General features: G+C 36.0%; 1 long non-coding RNA gene across 1 annotated transcript; it reads right to left on the bottom strand.

The window, feature by feature from the left end:
• Window positions 1-10,598: 10,598 nt before the first annotated feature.
• LOC113278047 lies at window positions 10,599-12,519 on the bottom strand. The gene is made up of 2 exons (XR_003325272.1): window positions 12,317-12,519; window positions 10,599-11,027 (listed from the first exon to the last, which is right to left on the bottom strand). It is a non-coding gene; the product is annotated as an uncharacterized LOC113278047 (long non-coding RNA).
• Window positions 12,520-15,047: the final 2,528 nt, after the last annotated feature.

A 15,047-nucleotide genomic window follows, 5' to 3' on the forward strand; every position in this document is an offset into this window, starting at 1 on the left:
GAAACTAAGTTAATTCTGATCTTAGTTAGACTTATCAAAGTAGAAGTTTCGTTTATTCAAGTCTAATCGAATGCCTTAACAAGAAATGCTAGTTAACTAACCTAATACTTGTCTTTTTTAAAAGTTAAAGGTCTAAGTTATATGGATAATTAGAACCTGATGAGAAAAATATAGTTATCTTTATTTTGGTCTTATCGAACAAGCGATTGTATTTGTACAATCGGTTTAGCAAAGGAACTAAGGTGCTTAGTTGATTTTTGGTTTGCTAAACTATTAAGGAAAATTGCTTCGGGCAATTATTAAAACAAATTACTTTGTAGTTTCGGTTTTGCTATTGGTTATCAAAAATGGTGTGTGGAACCCTCGTGCTTAACTCTATAGGTTGCAAGTCTATTTTGAGATTTGTAAGATCCTTTTCGGTTTATCCTTTATTTTTTCGTTTCTTTGTCATTTTGTGACAAAAAGGGGGAGAAATATATGGAGTAAACAAGTGATACTGGCATTGATTTTATATTGATTGATATCACTAAGGGGAAGCAAAATTGTGCTTAAATGTTTATCTAATGAAAGAGTGAAAGCATAGACCAAGGGAGAGTAACATATCATTACAAAGGAATAACAAAGACGTGCGGATGGATAAGATCTACCTATCTTACCTTTAGGGGGAGTAATATTCTTTGTTATTATAATGTCAACAATGGCATTTGAGGATTGAATGTATACAGGTTATTGTGTGTTGAATTCGGGAATCAAGTGTATGTGTAATGAATTCTTGTAATTTGTTTATCCATATGATGTAAGAGTTTTGTCATTAAAATTGACAAAGGAGGAGATTGTTAGAGCATAGCTCGTTTGAACCCACCAAGCGTCGGTATGTCAAGTTTGGTTGTCATATTTTAGTGAATCAGAACTCATTTAAAGAGCCGCTTGATTATGTACTAGAGTCAACTTCGTATAGGTTAGCTTGAAAGTATTAGAATATGAGACACTACAAGTATTGCGAAGACTTGAAGAAGTGAATAAGTAAGAAGCTACAACGACAACATCATCCTTCCACTTTAGGTTAATGATATTTGAATTGAACTGTTTCATTCCCTAACGCATCTTTCAAGTCGTGCATATTGAAAACAAAACTGCAAAGCGTCAACACTCTATATAGACATAGTATTAAGGAATACAATACGAGGTTTATTGCTTAACTATTAAATTTTGTAGATAAGACACCCAAGTAATCGTTTAAATGCTATTGTGATTATGTATGTGTATGAGGTGAGGATTTCATCCTAGGAAATAATGTTTTACATGTGTTTTAAGGAAGTAAATTCATGAACTTTTTTTGTGAATCGAAAAGGAAATCGCCAGGCTTTATTGGTATTGTCATTCATTGCATATCTTGTGAACAACCAATATGTATGATTAGTATAACCGCTCAAGACTTGTTTGTGTTCTTGGTAAAACTATTCACAAAGTCCTGATTTTTGTATTGGTATGACTTTTATTAGTGAAACCGATATTAAGTAATCATCTGAGATGGTATGATCGAGTTTGTGATTTTTTGTAAGACCGACTCTGGGGTAAAGGGGAACCGATCCTAGTAATAGGTGCAACACATCACAAAGGGGAATCGATCCTTGTATGAGCTGCAACATGTTTTAGCAGTAAGGGAACCGATCCTATGGACATGTGCAACACATTCAAGTTAGATACCATATATATGTGGGGAACCGATTATAGTAACTAGTCAATCGAATTTTGGAAAGCTAGTGTGACTATGCACAATACTCACATGGAGGTAGAACCGAAACTTTTTTTGGTAGAACCGTTAAACCCATGAATGGTGATTGAGTGTTCTTGATCAATCACATAGTTCTTGAAAGTCAGATGAACCAATTCTAAACTTGTTTGGAAGTGTGGCAAATCGGTTTCAAGATTGTAAGTGTGAAAGAGGACTTACAGAGTAAGGATGTCGACATACTTTGAACATGTGCAGTAACACTTATCTTTAATTGTTCAAAGTTATTCCTTAATAGCTAAAGGAAGAGAATACCAGGATCGAAACATAAATAAGTTAAGAATCTTTTATTTAAGGTTTTTAATTTTATTTTAGGAAAATGAGAATTAGTAATATGCATTTACTAGTTGAAGATTGTCCAAAGAGATTTCCGGTCATTATTTTGGACAGAGAATTTCTAGGAATTATGGAAACCGAATTTGGAGTATATTGCATATCTTGAGAATATTTTCGGTTTTGGAAATTCCTTGGTGTCCAAACTTCCTTGTCTATAAATACTTGAAGTTTGCATTTCTAGCAAACTAATCCTTCGTAACAGGAAACTTCCTCGGTTGTGTTGTTACTGATGAAGCTGCCTATTCAGAGAGGAGAGTAACCTAATTAGGCGAAATCTCTTACGGCCGCTCAGTTTAAAGTCTCTTTGGGATATGAGAAGCTCTATTAGTATCGTTGGTGGGATATTAGATAATTGCGGTTTATCTTTTGTTTTCGATTGATTTGATTGACTAACAGTGGTTGAAATTTGATTGCACCTAGTTTGTTTATACTTGAAAATCTTCTCTTCTGATATAAGATTCACTCAAACTAGATCGAAGTTTTGACAGGAATATTTAAACTGTTTGTAGATCTAAAGATGTCTTGTGATAATCCGTTATTAATAGACTCCGTTCTGTGCGTGATTGATCACAAGAGATTCAAGTTGTTGTGTGCAGGCGTTTATTGAAGATCTAAGAAGATTTGAAGACAAAGAAGATATTGAAGATTTATGATTTGGGGTTCATAATCTTTGGTGTGCACAATACTTGTTTCAGTATGAATGATCCAACTATAATCGGTTTATCCTTGTGGTAGATTAGATTGATTAGTTGTGTAGATCGGTATCAATAAAATTCTTTGTGATTAAAAGTATTGATTGAAAAATCTTAACAATTACTTCGCTAGTTGATCATAACATAGATCTAAGAACCTGACGAAGGATTTTATTGAGATAAACAGAAGAGCCTTTGTCGAACTCATATCACTTGGTTGAAAATAGTTGCTACCAAACAGATTTGTTATTCCTTTACTGTTTGGAATACGAACTAAAGGAATTTTTCCAAGTACGTGACTTATTCATAAGTTGGAGGCGTGGGAATACATACGGAACTAGGTGAACTATAAGTTTAGTTGCTTGTTCCCAACTATACGAAGTTGGTTTGATTTTGTATAGCAGCTTAATCCTGAGAGTATTCAATTATGGATAAAGTCCCGGGGTTTTTCTGCATTTGCGGTTTCCTTTTTAACAAAATCTTCCTGTGTCATTTACTTTTATTTTCCGCAATTATGATTGTTTAATATTATAATTCAAAATAAATTACACAAACGTTAATTCCTATTTACTTGATAAGTAATCCTATTGTATTTGGTTAAGTCCGAACCTTCTTATCAAGTAAACATACTTCGTTGTTGTATTGTCTCAATCTCGTATCCATAGACGATCACACGAAGTGTGAACCGATTAGTTGTATTGTCTCGACTCAGTTCATAGACAATCACTTTCGGAGAAAGTACTTATAGGTAGTAAAAGTTTTAGCTTGAAGTATATTTGGGTACCCTCGCCTTTTCAATCGATATTGTCCTCACTTAGCCACTACGGTCATTTAGCAGTGTGAGGTTTTTAACGGGCACTACTGTGGTCATCAACATCAGCTTCCCAGGAGGTCACCCATCCCCGGATTACTCCCATCCGAACACGCTTAACTGCAGAGATTTTTTCCAACCCTGGAGCCAACTATACTGAAAGGTCCTTGAGATAATGTAGACGCTGCCTACCTCCCTGAGACGAGTATTCGGCATACCCTGCCAATGTATTCTCCCACTCGAGCACAAGCGATTAGTCCCTAGTTGTATCCCAACTATTACCAATAATGTTCCCGCTTTCCCAATGCAGTTATCCGACAGTATGGGATTTTTATTTGCACTACTGCGGTTATCAGCTAGCAGCTAGCACGCTTAACTGGAAAGTTTTTCTTTTCCCGCAACTCAATCAAGTGTACACATCAGGGTCGCGGTGCAATATAGACGTCCTCCCACCAGAGCACAAGCGACCCGTTTCTAGTTGTAATAATACGAACTATATCCCTGGTATTGTTCCCCATTTTCCACTGCGTTTGTCCAGCAGTGTGGGATTTTTGTTGGCACTACTTCAGTTATCAAGCAACAACTTCCCCATAAATCACTCATCTTTTGACTATTCCTTGCCGAACGTGTTTAACTGAGATATTTTTCTCGCATCTCAACTAAGTGAACCTATCAAGCCTCAGTGTTATCAAAGGACCAATCATTACCTATATTTCATTCGGTGAACCATACCTACCGAATCGAGGTATTACAATACCTTCCATTGCGTTCCTATGAGGTCACCCATCCCTAAATTACTCCCCCGCGAACAAGCTTAACTGCAAAAAAATTCTGCCAATTCTGGAGTCAATTATGCTGAAAATGCCTAGCTATAATATACACGTTCCCTGCCTCATATGAACCAAACCTCGTGGCATACTCTCCCGCCCGAGCACAAGCAACACATCTCTAGTTATAATAATCCCAATTATATTACCGATAATATTGTTTCCACTGCAGTTGTCCAGCATGGTGGGGATTTTGTTATCAATATTGCGTTTATCTGGAGGCAGCTTCCCGAGAAGTCACCCGATTCGTGACTACTCCATGCTGAGCACGCTTAACTAAGAAGTTTTTCTCGAATCTCAGTTAAATGAAACCATCAAAACTCTGTGTTAGGACAGGTCGTACAACCATTACCTATATTTTATTCGTCAAACCCTAACAGCAGACTCAGTTTGAATAATTCGAGAAATTGGTCGGATATATCATCATTAGTGTTCTAAAAACTGGAAATATATTGCATATACATAGGAAATCCTCCATAAACTCACTATCAATAAAACTAGGGTGGTTATCTCTCTTTGTATGTCCTGATGGATTCAAGGGTTACAAATAAAAGTTACAAAAAATAGACGATAATCTATCGCCTAGGTCTTTATAAAATAATTAGAATACTAATTAACAACCCACAGAAGATATATGTTATGGAAATGTTACGATGCATAATAAGTAAACCAAGCAAAAATAAAAATAATAAACGAGAAAGATAAAGCAAACTCACAAGACACAAGATTTATAATGGTTCAATCAATTTTCAACTTGGATTGATGCTGCTAAACAACTTCCTTATATGTGCGGCTTCCGTGACAAAACCTCATTGTGAGACACCAGCTAAAGCTTTGCAGAGCTTTAGCTCATCTGATGTAACTCCTTTGGTGAACATATTTGCAGAATTCGTTAGACCAAGAATTTTCTCGATCTTCAATTATTCTAGGAGATACTGAATAAAATGGTGACAAATATTTATATACTTTGTCCTAGCATGAGATGCTAAGTTCTTGGTTAACCATTTGACTACAACTATATGAAATAATATCCTGTTTTTTCCTTCCCAGACTCGGCTAGTAAACCTTGTAAAACCCCGAGTTCCGGACCAGGGTCAAACCCGTATGGAGGTCTGAACTCGAATCGTTACAGGTCGGAAAGAGATTTATGCAGATATTCTTTTACTTAAATTTTTATATCAAACATGATAAAAGCTTTATGAAACATGAATTGATGAATATGAAATTACTAGAAATATTTAACAACATTTTAGTTCAAATTTACATTTCAAACAATTACAAGAAAACAACGTAATCACTAAGCTACTCATTCCTAACTTCCACTACGCAACTTTAATAAATATGCAAAGATGTCAATTGGGGTGAGATGACAGCTCAATAGAATGCACTCCCAATTCTCTAAAGATGCGCAAACATAATCATTTTGTCAAGGAAAAACATATAAGAAGAAACACAATACAACTTCAACGAATCAATGATATATTCAACAATCACAATACCAACAATCTTTTCGATAAATTATCCAATCCAGAATTCAGTCTATGAGTTCACAACATTAATATTATTATCAAAAAATCATCCATTTAAGTTTCAACACATCATTCACATATTAACACTGTCACCAACAAACCATGAGTTCACGGTACGGAAACCTTGATTCGTACACCCACCCATCGTTTCTCGGAACGGAAAACCTCCATCGATGGTTAGGAACAAAAGTTCCTACGGGAATCATAATCATCTGCTCTCGGGGATCATTACCCGTTTCATTTTCGTTATCCGGAACGAACAACCGCCATCGATGGTCTGGAAACACAAGTTCCTACCTGGGGATCATTACCCATTTAACTCTCGGGGATCATTACCCGCCGTTAGCATGAAACCATATTCCATATAACGAAAAAACGTGAACTCATTTCCTTTTGAAAATCTTTTTTACAAACAACACAAGCAACCATGACTTAACGACATAAATTTCTTTCAAGCATTTAATCATACAAACTAACTGCATCCATATTATATTATACATTTCATGGTGATAACTTTATCTGATCATCTGCAAAGTTTACAACACATTCTTGACACATTCATATATTACATATCCAAAATTTACACCAAACCAACGGTTCAAACAAAAGATATTCGTTTTATATGATCATTCTAAAAACTGGGAAGATAACATCATATTAACAACAATAAATTTATATTAATCTCAAATCAAGCAATTCCAAAGCAAAATGAAAGATAAGTTGTTTGTTTACAACTTTTGTTAAGACCTCAAATCATTTTAACATCATTAAGACTGCCTAAGAACATCAAAACCACAACAAAACAAAACTGTTCATAATTTCAGAAATCATGATGTATATTAAAACAAACATTAAATGGTGAATTTACAGTGGATTTTTCTCAAATTTTAACGAAAGATACCTAATCATATTATCTAGCAAAATAATAATCCTGATCATCAATCAAATATATATAGTTATAAAAATAAATTACTTAAACCTAGCAACACAAAACCATATGAAATAAACAAGAAAGATAAACACCAAAAGAGAAAGGGTTTTACATTCTACCTCCCAATTTCTACAAACTCCTCCTGATCTTTTTTATCCTTCTTCTCCAAAAATATCTAGCTCTATTTTCATTTCATTCTCTCGAGTTTGGTCTCTAACTTCTCTAAAATTATTTCTATTTATATTAATAGAAAACCTATATACTGACTATTATTTTTTCTTAACTATTTTATTTATTTGTCTTTCTCATAATTTTTTAATATTATTAATTATTCTATTTCCACCTTAACATGTAGCATTTACAGTTTAAACAACCAAACTACGCCAAGGCAAAAGAAACAAGGTAATTTGGGTATAACCCGATCAGAAACAGTAACTAAAAATACCGGGTATTACAAACCTTGTAACAAGATAATCTCCTTGCTCGCTTCTGTCGCAACTACATAATCATCTTCTGTAGTAGAAAATGTCAGTAACTTCTGCAATCGGGAGTCTTTTTTTCCCCCCGAAGAGAAAGGGGTATATAAAAAGAAAAAGAGTATTTACAAAATATAAAAAGGTCAGAGAGACCTAAGGAAATCAAAACACTCTGTTAGAGACTGCTCGGTCGAACTCTCAAGCGTTGCTATCTCAAGCTTGTTTGTCAAGTTTAGTTGATCAAAACTATATACTTGATTTCTAGTCTACTTATAGTTATGTCTCGGACTAGGATAAAATGTGTAGTTGAGTTTTAGACTTCACGGCGTTCACCAATTGAAGACGAAGATTTACTGAAGAGCTTTGAGGAACTTCATCAACAAAAGGTATGTGGAGACTAAAACTTATCTATCACTCAAAAGTCTAATCAATTATATCTTCTAAAGAGACTAAGTCGTATAGCTATATAGACTTTTACATTATACACATTTGATATTTCGAGCTGAGTTTATCTCGCTTATCTATTTCTAGAAATATGTATTGAAAGCTTTTTGCTTTAGCTATGTTCATCATATTCTTGACGAGTTTAGTTGGAAAAATTTTATTTGTTGGAAACTAAATATTATGTCTAAAGATGATCATGTGAAAATTACCTTGAACATCTTACTTGATTTGTGTGAGACAGTCATTTGATGTTAGCTTGAGAAGTTTCATATTTATCACTCGTTCACTTGAAAATTACTTGAAGCTAATGGTATGTGTGGTATTACCATTGTCGTTTTCTAAGGATGTTTCAATGATTGAACTGAGAGCTCAGAACAATTACCCATGTATGGATACAACACAGTATGCGTACCTAGTATGCGAACTATTTTGTTATGATTCATGTCTGCAACTCTTATTTTCCTACCAAGTATGCGAACGGATTTACCTGAGAAGGTACGAAACTATTGTTTGCGTACCCAGTATGCGAGCGAGTTTACCCGAGTTTGGTCCGGGACTGTTGTTCGCAAACCGGGTTTGCGAACGCCTTGACTTGGCCAAGGTCCGGAATTACTGTTCGCGTACCTAGTTTGCAAACACAATGGTTAAGTTCTAAAATCAGTTATACATGATTCTCATACTCATGAACTAAAAAATTTATGACTTAAGGAATGCAAATTAACTTTGAAAACAGTTGCTTAATGTTCATGAATTGATTCTTGTATAAGTACTTTGTACGATTACGAATCAATCCGATTTTGTTTCAATTTGTTCATGGATATTTCTATGAGATAGTGAACAATTGAACAAATCTATTTGAAACACAATTAGATTCATTTGATTATCTTTCATGTTTGATTGATCATCATAATTGATCTAGAAGTGCTAGATGAATAAGGCTAAGACAAAAGTGTTCATATGGCTAACTTCGGTTAACTATTATTGAGCCAACTCAATATACACATTTAGGTACGGTTACCCATATCTTAATATAAGTATATTTCATTTGTGTGTAACAAAAGACCATCTAACGGCGGATATTAATTGCTTAATTTCTAAGCAGACCTAGCTTGAATCTTAAATCAGGATTCATCTAACGGTGAATATTGAATACTTTGTTACTAAGCTATCTTAGCTTTGATTATAAGCAACCCGTATTTGAAAAACTATATAAGGGAGAACTCTAACAACTGGAAAACCTAATCCCGGCACTTTTTTGTGTCCTAGTTGTAAAATAGAGTCAATTCTCCTTTAACCTAGGTTTTTCCAAAATGATATTAGGTTAACGACTTGAATACTTCATTTGGGATTCGTGAAGCCAGATCCAACTATTTTCTCTGTACTTGTGTATTCTGATCTTATTTGTTCTATCGTATTGAGTTTTATCTTCTCTAAGATTTACTCGAGATTTATTTCCTATAGGTAATATATAATAAGTAATCATAACAGTTCAGACTCTTGTGATTTCGCAATAACTTTTTCTATTAATCAGTTGGGTTATCGTGAGGTGATTGATATTTCTAGGCTGCTCTTCGGGAGTATAAGACCGGATTATCAATTGGTTCATGTTCATCTTGATTTTTATCAAAAGACGGAACAAAAACCGAATAAAGAGTAGACATATCTGTGGGAGACAAATTTGTTTACAAGTCTTCGACTTTGGGTCGTACCAACTCTTAGTTATGGGTGAGATCAACTAAGGGAATCAAGTGCATAGAATCCTCCGTGCTTCTAGAGGCGTAAGGAACGCGACTGTACCTTAATTGGTGTGAGACTTGGTTAGGGCTCAACTACATTCCAGTCCGAAGTTAACTTGTAGTAGTCTAGTGTCTGTAACGGCTTAATACAATGTGGTGTTGAAAGCTGGACAAGGTTACGGGATTTTTCTGCATTTGCGGTTTCCTCGTTAACAAAATTTCTGGTGTCCGTGTTATTTATTTTCTGCATTATATTTATTTATATAATTAAAATATCACAGGTTGTGCGTAGTTCAATTAGTTGATAAATTCGACCTTGTTTGTTGGATATAACTAGGGCTGCACAACGGGTAGGGTGGGTAGGATATGACCTATTTCGCCACCCTACCCGCTGAATGACGGGTAAGAAAAACTTTACCCGCCACCCTACGCGCCTCTAAACGGGTAAGATCCTACCCTACCCGTAGAATGGCAGGTCGGGTCGGGTAGGGTGGCGAGTATGACTGTTTTTTTTATTATTATTTATTGTCCTTTTTTCTTCCAAGGTTTGGAAGATCAGATACTCAGATTACCCGGTCAAATTCGGACTCGGGTTTATCAATCATGGAATTTACCAACTTTATACATCAATTTTCTCTAAAAATTGTTGCAACCAATCACAAGAATCTTAGCAGCCAAGGATGAAGTAACTCAGAAATGAAAAACATCAGGACAACCAGCCAGTATGTAACTACTAAGGAAACAGTCGTTGCCAAATCGATGTCCCCCCGCAATCCCAGTAGCTCGGTGGGTTGACAATATCACCAAACAACTAGGCATGTAACCTTATTCTTAAATCATCATCTACGATGGTGGAATAAGCACTGAGATCACCAAACATCTCTGCAACACAGCAAAATTCAGTCAAATCTCAATAACCATTGGCACCAAAATTCAATCATATTTCAATAACCATTGGCAGCAAAATCACTCAAGCTCAAATTGCCCAACAGAACATGACATAACATAGCAAGACCACGGGTATTCAGGGTATTCAGTTTTGGACTTTTACTCTTATGTGTAGTGAGAATGTTCATTTACAGTAAACAGTATCCAAAGCTTATCACTAATAAAAAATATCAAACAATAATTAGATTGTCTATACTTGACTCGATGACATCATCCTCGCCCTCCTCAGCTCTAACCGAAGAAGAGCTCCATATCAATTGGTCTTATGTGTAGTGGATACATTCAGCCCATTTATTACCCTCTGCATCAACACTCTACCCAAAGTGCTTCCATGCTTTAGATGTCCTCTTACTTTCTTTCTTCCGCTGACCTGAGGTTGAGAAGATGGTGGAGGTGCATATGGCGGTGATACAACATTACTAACCATTCGTTGCAGGTTGATGGGGAATTTGAGGTCTCGTTGACATCTCTTCTATTATCTCAACCATTTTTGCTCACATTAAGCCTGCACTACACGTCAAAGCCAACCATTCATAAGTTCTGATTTCAGTACATAGCAATCCAGCACTTGAAAATGAGCCGAAAGGGTATGTGATACCAACATATGATAGTAATAACGACAATGATACAGAACATCAAGAGTGCAAGAAAAGATGCTGAACTGGTGTTCTAATTCCACTAAGCACAACAACAAAAAATACCAACACACTGCAGAGTGTAATTTAAACATAAATCTCCACTTGCTTCTCAATCCTATCCCCATCATTCAAAACACTCACACCACAACCTGAAACACACAAGCACCAATCACTCTCCTTATGCATATTGCACAGCTCCTCTACATTACTACCTAATTGAACCGACTCCCAATAGAAACTAAATTATTCCATAATTGAGCGAGTCCTACAAGATTTAACTTACTTGAGTGGTTGACGCTATCTAGAAGTCAAAGTAAAGTACTACAAGTCACATTTCATAAGCATATATACAGTCATATGAAAATCATGATGATAGAAGTAAAAATAGTCCAGTCACATTCACAAAATCTACTCAATATATTCATTTTCTAGCTGTTAAGCAACCAATCACTAACAGTAAGCTTAAATTGGGAGCAACACCTGTTTTTGGTCGATAAATCGTTCAAGTTAGGCATCTCTCCTAATATTATGTCTCACCGTACTATGCTGCCTAACAACAGGTATAATCTCACCTCATGGCTACAAAACTAGGCATCAAACATATGACGGATTCAGATGCAGGACAAGGAAAAGGAAAAGTTTCACTTACTCAGCCCTCTGGTAAGTGAATACAAAAAGAAGAGAGCCATTCGACTTGCCTCACTTACAACACCTAAAATTCCTACCAAAATGTGAATACAAAAATACCAGACAACTGAAGAGCAGCAATTGCCTTTAAACACATGGGTGTCACATAATCAAAATCTCACTGAAGTTGTTTGAAATATTGATAATCTAAACATTTAAAAACATGGGTTTTAGATAGAAATCATGAAGAGACAATTTATCAATCAGTTTACATATGACCATAGATTTTAAATCCCAATCAATTTCCTTTTGTTCCAATCTCCTAACAGAATCATGAGGAACAAACTAAATTCCTACGAGAAATTTCATCAATCAGTTAACATGCATGTCAATTTCTCACGATGGAAATCATATTACTCAACTAATTTCTTCAAATACAAATTAAATCACCAAGCAATACAACATATAAAAGAAAAACCCATTCAAATTATTAAAAAAAAGAATGACACTATTGTGATTATCGGCTTACCTAAGATTGGAACAATGTCTTCTCCATCATATTTTGGTGAAGGAGGGCCGGAATTAGACTACTATAGTGTCAACGAACCAACCAAGTAAAGGGTTTTATACGTGACCCTGAAATATGAACATGAGACTGAGAGAGTAAAGTATACGGTTACAAGTTAGAACTTAGAACCCTAGCTCAGTTCAGTTTTTGGGAAGAAAGGGGCTGGGATTTTGTGTTCGATTTGAGGTGAAGAAGAAAGAAGAAAGGGGCAGGAAATATGAGACATTCTTTGATTTTCTGCGTTTGGTTTGATAAAAGGAACCAACCAAGTAAAGGGTTTTATACGTGACCCTGAAATATGAACATGAGACTGAGAGAGTAAAGTATACGGTTACAAGTTAGAACTTAGAACCCTAGCTCAGTTCAGTTTTTGGGAAGAAAGGGGCTGGGATTTTGTGTTCGATTTGAGGTGAAGAAGAAAGAAGAAAGGGGCAGGAAATATGAGACATTCTTTGATTTTCTGCGTTTGGTTTGATAAAAGGAAAAAGCAATTTTACTTTTTACCCCTGAGATGTTTCAAAATGACGAGAAAATGGGCAGGAGAGGAAAACAGTACAAGGACCATTAAGTCATTCGGTATGTTAGCGGGTAGGCGGGTAGGATCGGTTAATTTCGAGTTTCACCCACCATCCTATCCAATTAATGGTGGATATAAAATCTCTAACCGTCACCCTACCCGTCAGATGGCGGGTAGGATAGGATACGGTTAAAACACTGGCGGGTAGGGTAGAAATGGCGGGTATGGGTAGGGTATGTGCACCCCTAGATATAACTTGATTGACACTAGGGAATTGGTCTTTGGTACCGTCCAAGTTGTTTCTCATATTAATCATGCTCATGGATTTCTATCTGTTTGATTTGCTGATTGTATTGAGAAATAGAGATAAAGCTCTTTGATATATATTTCTTGATTTACTCTCACTTTTTAAGTTGGTGCTCTCGGAATTATACTGGAGTTTAGTCCCATACAAATTTCCAAACGAATTATTGGGTGTGGTTGTGATACCCCCGTTTTTTCACACTCCACCTACAGGTTTACAATAAGCTCCCATTGAAAGACGCATTTATATGTCTATTTTTGATTAGGGCTGCACAAGACCCGCCCACGATACCCAAACCCACCCGTACCCGCTAAATCCGTGGGTTTTTAATCCATACCCGCCCGTTGTGGGTGCGGGGTTGGTTATGAAAAAAAAAAAACCGCTGTCTGTGGGTGCAAGGTTGGTTTAAGCTAATACCCGCCCAAAAAACCCGCAGATTATATACCATTAGATAAAACTAATCCTAGTCGTCCATTATGAAACCCTAATACTAGTAGATAGGATAACTGATAACCCTCATTCACTTTCTACACTCTTCTCTCTGTTCGGCCTCTCCTCTTCTTCCTCCTCAGTTCTCCTTCTTCACCTACGAACGACAATTACCAGAAATCTTCACCAGAAATCGACAACAACAACTTCGAATCTTCACCAGAAATCGACAACAATCGAAAAATCAACAGATTCAACACTTAATCTTCATCTGTGAACTTCCTAGATATGAATATTTTGGGGGTTTTGGTTTTTTTTTTCACTTAATCAAGGAGAATAGAAGTTACTCTAAATACTTGAATATAAAGCGGGTTTAAACCCGTTTAAACCCATACCCGCCCAACCCGTAGCGGGCGGGTAACAAAACCCGCCCGCTGTTTGTGGGTGCGGGGTTGGTTATGAATAAAAAAAACCGCAGTCTGTGGGTGCGAGGTTGGTTTTAGCTTATACCCGCCCATACCCACCCATGTGCAGCCCTAATTTTGATTTTGATTCTCTAAATTGTTCGTGTTAATTTTTGTACTTATTATGATATTTTATATCTTTGTATGTGTTTTTGGAGAAATAAACTGTTGTGGAAAAATTGGCTCGAAAAGTGGTGTTTGAACCTCAGGAGAAAATTACTAAAGGCACCCTGAAAAAGTGTTAAAGGCACCAATGAATTTACTATTTACACCTCCAAATTTACTATTCGCACCCCAGGGACAAGTGCTAAAGGGACTCCAGCCGAGGATAGGGGGATATCATCATCTTCTCCAAATTGAAATTTCGTTTTGGCGAAAAAATCTGGCTATTCATGGGCAGATTTAGGGTTGGAGATTTGGACGAGTTTTAAGGAGATTCAATCTATGATTTTCATGGGTTGGACTTGTTATGGATATACAATACTGGTATGGGTGTTTGATTGGGCCCAAATTGGCTGGATAATCGTGTTTTTGGAAAGTAAAGGTGTATACTTTCACGAGTCCATGTTTGGTTTGGTTTTGGAAATTCTATGAGATTTAAGGGAAAACAAACTTTCATAAGGTTCATATATATATATATACAAGAGAGTTTGGAAAGGGTTGGATAGCTCAGAAACGTGTAAATTGATTTGGTAGAGAGATTATTGCCATGATTTGCACGGAAAGAATAATAGAAATGCGGATTTCCGGGGTTGTTGAGGTGTATAAATAGGTTTCTCAAGTCCATAAGACGCTATGCAACTTTAGAAAAAGTTTGAGGAAGTTTAGAAAACCACATAGAGAGAAATCACGAATTGCAGGAATTGGGTTCTGCTGCTGCTGCTGAATAACACGAAGAACATTTAATGGTTCAGAACTGTCGTTTATAAAGTTGCCATCTATTCTATTCCTTCACATATTTTTGTGTTTGCGATACAT

This window comes from Papaver somniferum, chromosome 5, assembly GCF_003573695.1.
Source record: "Papaver somniferum cultivar HN1 chromosome 5, ASM357369v1, whole genome shotgun sequence".
NCBI classification, from domain to species: domain Eukaryota; kingdom Viridiplantae; phylum Streptophyta; class Magnoliopsida; order Ranunculales; family Papaveraceae; genus Papaver; species Papaver somniferum.